Source organism: Phalaenopsis equestris, unplaced genomic scaffold (genome assembly GCF_001263595.1).
Source record: "Phalaenopsis equestris unplaced genomic scaffold, ASM126359v1 Scaffold209690, whole genome shotgun sequence".
In the NCBI taxonomy this organism is placed as follows: Eukaryota; Viridiplantae; Streptophyta; class Magnoliopsida; order Asparagales; family Orchidaceae; genus Phalaenopsis; species Phalaenopsis equestris.
Genome location: NW_018228841.1, coordinates 248,355 through 254,878, shown reverse-complemented (window position 1 = coordinate 254,878; position 6,524 = coordinate 248,355).

The following is a 6,524-nucleotide window of genomic DNA, read 5'->3' as shown; positions in this document are numbered from 1 at the left end:
CAGAGAATATGTTAGAATCCAATTTTTGTTGGTGGAAGAAGAGTGCTTGTTGAAAATAGTATTGCACTTATCATTGTTGAAGATAAGGCGAGAGTTCTGTTGAAAAAGTTTAAGACACCTAGCCACTTTCTTAAAAGCATTTTTATTATCCCTTGACAGGATCATAATATCATCAGCATACACGAAATGAGAGACAACAATATTGGATTTATGATGATACCTGACATAAGAGTTGGTGAGGAGGCAGGTGTCTAGCATTCTTGGTCCAAGGCTAATAAGAAGATGGTAGGGGAGAGAGGATCCCCTTGAGGTAGCCCCCTGGTGGAAGTGAAATGACCCCAAGTTTGCCCATTAATTAGAATGGAGTGATTGTTGAAATTGAGCCATCTAAAAATCAGCTGACAGATATCTATAGGGAAACCTCTGGCCTTCTGCACCTCTATGATGAAATCCCAACTAATACGGTCATAAGCCTTCTGAATATCCAGCTTGTAGATCATATCCCCCCCTACAGTTTTTATCAAGATCAAGCAGCAGTTCTTTGGCAAGTAAGACATTTTCAACAATTGTTCTCCCCTTGACAAATGCAGTTTGGTTTGGCCTGATCAATCTCCCAAGATGCAGTTGGAGAATTGCCACATAAATCTTGCTAATAATCTTGAAGAAAATAGGTATGAGACTGACATAAATCTTGCTAATAATCTTGAAGAAAACAGGTATGAGACTGATTGGTCTGAAATGGTTTCATTTTTTCCTTTCAGCTTGTTTTGGGATGAGAACTAGACAAGAAGCAAAGAAGTAGATTGGAATGTGATTTCCCTGGAAGAAGCTTTGGATGCCTTTTATGAGGTCATGTATGATAGCACTCCATGTTGTCTTCTAGAAGTCTGCTGTAAACCCATCTGACCCAGCAATCTTTATGTTGTTAATAGAGTTTATTGCCTGCCAGAGTTCATCCACTTCAGGGGTGTAGGTCAGATTCAGAGTGCTGATGTCAGTTCTTTCAACAATAAAGAAATTTCCATCAATGGGGGGGTCTATCAACAGGTGGCTGAGTTAAAAGTTTATGGAAGAGCTGAACAACATTCTCAGCAATCTCTTCATTCTTAGACACCCAGTTCCCACCATCATCTTGGATACCATGGATGGTGTTGCATTTCCTTTTGTATTTGATATAAGCATGAAAGAACTTAGTATTTCTGTCCCCATCCTTAAATTTGTTGATGACAACTTTTTGGCTAAGGAGAGATTCCTGCCAATCAATAACATTGAGTAACTTTTCTTGGGCAATGATCAGAGAACTCTCTTCAATAACATTGTTAATGACATCAATTTCAATAGATTTTACTTGCTTTCAGCAATCGCACATTTCAAAATATGTTACCAAAAGTGTTCCAACCCCAGTGTCTGAGGGCTTTGCTGATTTTGAGATGAAGTAGGCAGAGTTTGATAAGGGGGTCTTCATGATAAATTCCTCTCTACTGCTGAGCAACAAACTCAACAAAAGAAGGATGATCAGATCAAAAGATTTGGTATCTGAAAGGTGGAGGGTTGGATGGGGTAGGGGGGAGCATCAATAGAAATCAGGAGAGGCCTATGATCTGAACCAACTAAACTCAAATGGGTGACTGAAGTATGGAGGAATTTTGAAAGCCAGCAGTTGTTGACAAAGAACCTGTCCAATCTCTCCCAAATCTTTCCCCTCCTCAAGGTGAAGGAAGGTCCATTGAACCCCAGATCAAATAATTGGGCTTTCTGGATGCTATCACAGAAATTAGTGATTTTAGAAAGGCTTGGAGTTCTGCCCCCAGCCTTCTCAGCAGAATTAGCAATACAGTTGAAGTCTCCACCTACCATCCAACTGTCAGTCAAATTTGTGCTGAGAGAATGTAGTATAGACCACAGTTCAGTACTGGAAGCTTTGTTACATCCAGCATAGATAAAAGTAACTAAAGCTGAAGCCCCATTCAGACTAAAGGAAATGTGAACAAGTTGAGGATGATCCAACAAGGCAGTCCAGTTTAGCTCCTTTCTGAAAAAGAGCCAAATTTAATTGCTGACATTAGTGAATTGAGAGAAGCCATGCTTGGCAAAGAGTTTTTGAGGGTTCTTGTGAACAAGAGGTTCTAATATGGCTAAGCACCACAGTTGATGTTTTTTTATTGAGATGTATTAGTCTCTTGAGGGAGAGTGGGTGAGAAATTCCCCTAATATTCCAGCACAGGAAATTAACTATGGGAGTTTGGTTGGGATCTAGATCTTCTCCTACCACTTCTAGCTCTAGCAGGAGAGTCTAGACTGAAAGTCTAGTCTTAGAGTACTACTAATAGCATTGGAGGTGCTTTCTTGAAGCCTGTGAAACTCTATATTTGTCTTCTTTTTCTTTTTTGCCTTTTGGATTTGCCAATCCTGTTCCAATTCCAGTGCCATTTCTGGTAAAACATCAGAGGGGGGACTCCTAAGTTCCTCCACTAGCATGTTCTCAGTTTTAAGTTCCTCCATTTGCTATTGATGTGATTTGAGTTTGGGGCTAGTGTTACCACCAGGTTCAGTATATGCTTACTTTTCCTCTAAGGGGGTCCTTAAACTTAAAGTATCGATCCCACCAAGAAGCGTGGGAAGAAATCTTGTTTAGAATTTTTAAAAAGTTTAATTTTTTTAATTTTATTAATTTACTCTAAAATTAAAATTAACAAAATTAAATAGAAACCTGATTTACAGAGGTTGATCAAATTTTTGAAGTTCTTATAAAATTAAAATCCCTTCGCTCTTGAAATGAAGATAAAAGACATACGCAATAGAAGAATTGATAGAATTATGTAATAATTTTTGTGCCAACAAGGAACATATGTCTACCTACCCTCTTCTTAGTGCATAGATATGCTTAGTATTCTATTAGGTTTACATAATTAGTAGAGGTGCGAATGTGGTTAAAAAGCCTTACAACTCATATTAAGGTACCCAATCACCTACATAAATTTTCACCTAAAATCTCCTAAGAGAAATAGCTAATGCAGTATAATTTTTTTAAAAGTTGCATCGTTGCATGAACTACTTCACCATAACCAATCAGACAATATGAGTGCACTCAAGTTGTGAAGTTACTATTCTTCTGAGTCTTAGTCTCAACTTACAATAGATTCTAACATAACATATGGCCAGTACGTTATGTCAATGGAGCAACGGAGATATTACTCATCACATAGAAATTAAAATTATTCTATCGTTTAACAAATTTTCCTACTCATTCCACTACTTCATCCTGAGAGGAAAGAGTAAGGAAAAATACTCACTAAGAATGGAGAAAACAAATTGATTCTTTATTGCAAATGACATTGAAATCATATAACTATATTACAATAATTCCAAGAAAAAATAATAAGATTCCAAGACTTATTTTTTTTAGAAGATTCACACCCTCTTTGCAAAAAAAAATAGCAATCCCTTACACTCCTCTCTAAAGTCTCAAATGTCACCAAGACTTTAAAGACACTTCCCCCCTTACACACGCATGCCCACACTCGCACTCACACACACTCTCTCCTCCTTTCTTCTTCTCCTCCTCCTCTTTTTAAAGAGACAACAATCCTCATTTAATATAACCCTCAAAATTCCCAAGAGTCACTTTAGATGCCCCTTCAAAATTTGTCTAAATAAATTGAATTTTAGTAAAAACTGATTATGGCGCCTAGGCACCCAACTATGGCGCCTAGGCGCCAACCATCTAGAAGATTGAAATAATTGTCTGGCGCCTAGCCACTGGATCCTGGTGCCATGGTACTAAGCTCTCTATTTTCATGTACAGGGTGTGAAAACTAGGCGCCAGTTCACTCTTTGCTTCTTTGCTCCATTTGATCTTATTTTGCTCCATTTTTGCTCCTTTTTCTCCAAAACTCTTTTCCTTGTACCTAGAACCAAAAACACGTAAAATACCTTCCTTTAAAGTGCAATATCATTAAAAATAAGCATAAGATGTATATAAAAAGTAGCACATTTTTATGCATGTCAACATTTCTATAGGTGTTTTAATAGTAGTCCTATAAGCCCATAATGCATCATTTAATCTCAAAGCCTAATCCTTTCTATTAAGATTGATAGTTCTTTCTAAAATTCTTTTGATTTCTTTGTTAGATACTTCAATGTAGGTTGAAACTAAGGTTTAGGTTGACTTAGGCTCAATGTAGGGTGATCCTAAGGTTTAGGTTCAATGTAGGTTGAACCTAAACTTAGGTTGACTTTGGTTCAATGTGGGTTGAACCTAAGGTTTAGGTTGGTGGACTAAGCCTAATTTAAGTAAGGCTTAATGGGTGTTTAAGTATTATTTAGTTTAGAATTAAGCAGGGTTTAAGGTTTCTTAAGCCTAATGTGAGTAAGGCTTAAGTATTAATTAAGTCTAATTAGAATTAAATTTAATTATGGTTTAAATTTGCTTAAGCCTAATGCGGTTAAGGCTCAAGGGTTAATTAAGTTTGATAAAAACTAGACTTAATTTAATTTAAAGGTTAATTAAACCTAATGTAGGTAAGGTTTCATTCTATTATTTAGCTCTAATTACAATTATACCTAACTATAGTTTAAGCGTTAATTAAACCTAACATGGATAAGGTTTAATTAGATTAGTTAGGTCTAATTAAGTTTAGATCTGACCAAAGGAAAATATGTTGAGATTTTCATACCTATTTTACACTATTTTTGATGATAATGCACTTTAAAGAAAGGTATTTTTGATGTTTTGTTCTAGGTATGATGAATTATGGTCATTGGAGCAAAAAAATACAAGGAGTGAATTTGGAGTGAAAAGGACCAAAATGTGAAGAATTGAACTAGGGCACCAACGAGGAGCCCAACGGTGCCGACGAAGAGATTTTTTAGAGACTCCAGATCAATTAATTTAGAAGGCCTGACGACGACGCCCTCAAGGCCGCTGACGGCGAGATCGGTGGTTATTTTTGAATGTAGATGATTTTTGGAGGGATGCTTAGACAACTCTTTGGAAAAAGCTTCTACATCTTTAAAAGAAGATTTTGGCCAAAAATCGAGGAGGTTCCGGGAGAGTTGCAAGTGTTTGGAGAGTGTAGAGAGTTTACTTTGGGGTTAGATTGAGAGGAATTCTTCAAGAGATTGTAAGAGTGGAGGGAAAGTGAGAGATTTCTTCCTCCTTGCCGCTTTGAAGAAGAATTCTATGTGCTGCAAAAAAGGAAGAGATTCCGAGGAACTTCAAGGAGTTTTCTTGGAGAGGAATTAGAGATAAGTGTTATTTACTTGTTGTAGTTTGTATGACTTTGTTGTATGACTGACTTTGCTTTTATATACGAATTCTGAGTTTTGTTGTGTCTTCCTCATGAGTTCTGAGTAGTTTTCTCTGTCTTTCTCCTTGTCTTGAAATTTGTGAAATGGTGATTTGAATTTATTGGGCCATGAAAATGTTAAAGAAGTTGTGATGATCTTTTCACTTCGATCTTAATTTACTTTCAATCTGGCCAATAGATTTGTTAAAATATGTGAGTTTTATAATTAAAGTGAAGATTACATCCAAGATTTAGGGAGGTAAAAGCCCTTGGAAGTTGGGTGCAAATAAACAGGGAAATAAAATTATCAGACGTAGAATTGGAGATTTTAGAGTGACAGACTAAAATCCAAAATTCGGTCCTATCGTTTGGGTGATGAAGTGTAGATGTTAGCCCTCAGGTGAGGGGAACGTAGGACCTCCGAAGTGAGAGCCGGTATCCTCCCAGCCTACCCACAGATTCAGTAAACAAGCGTAGGATTAGTCAATGTTGTTTATGCCTGGACCAAAGGGTAAAGAATAGGTATGCTCCTATTTGACACAATATAATTTGAACTGATTCACTTTATCAATCCACTATAATTTCTTGAGAAGGAGAAGGATGCTTTCTTATATATTGAATATCACATTAAAAAACTTATTAGTACAATTAGTTACCTAAGAGTTATTTAAATTACATATTTATTTCAATTGTCTTTTAGTGACAGATAAGCAATTTGAATTACATTGTTGTGATTAAGTATTGATTTTCTAAAATCTTAGTTCGTAGTTCTAATATTACTCCCTGTCGGATCGATATCTAGGACTCCATTAGAGCCCTATATTACTTGAGCGATACGTATACTTGCGTTGATAAGTATGATTTGACCATTATTTAATATTTTATATATACATCTTTATCGAATCTAGAATAGTTATTAAGTTTTTGGTGATGTTGCTGAGGAATTAAATCTTCTAGCAGCAATATTAAATACTTGTATTTTTAAGCATATATAAAGTCACTGTCAGGTTTTTGGTGTCGTTGCTTGAGAGTAAAAAAGAATCATAATTATAATACAAAAAGAAACAGAAATTGAAAAAGAGAAAGTGGATACAGAAAAAGAAAAGGATAATGAATACCCAGAATTAGAATATCCACTTACACCAATGAAAATTACTGTGGAGAAACCTCCACCACCGTTTCCTCAAAGATTGAAGCAACACAAAAAGGATAAACAATTTTCCAAGTTTATAGAAA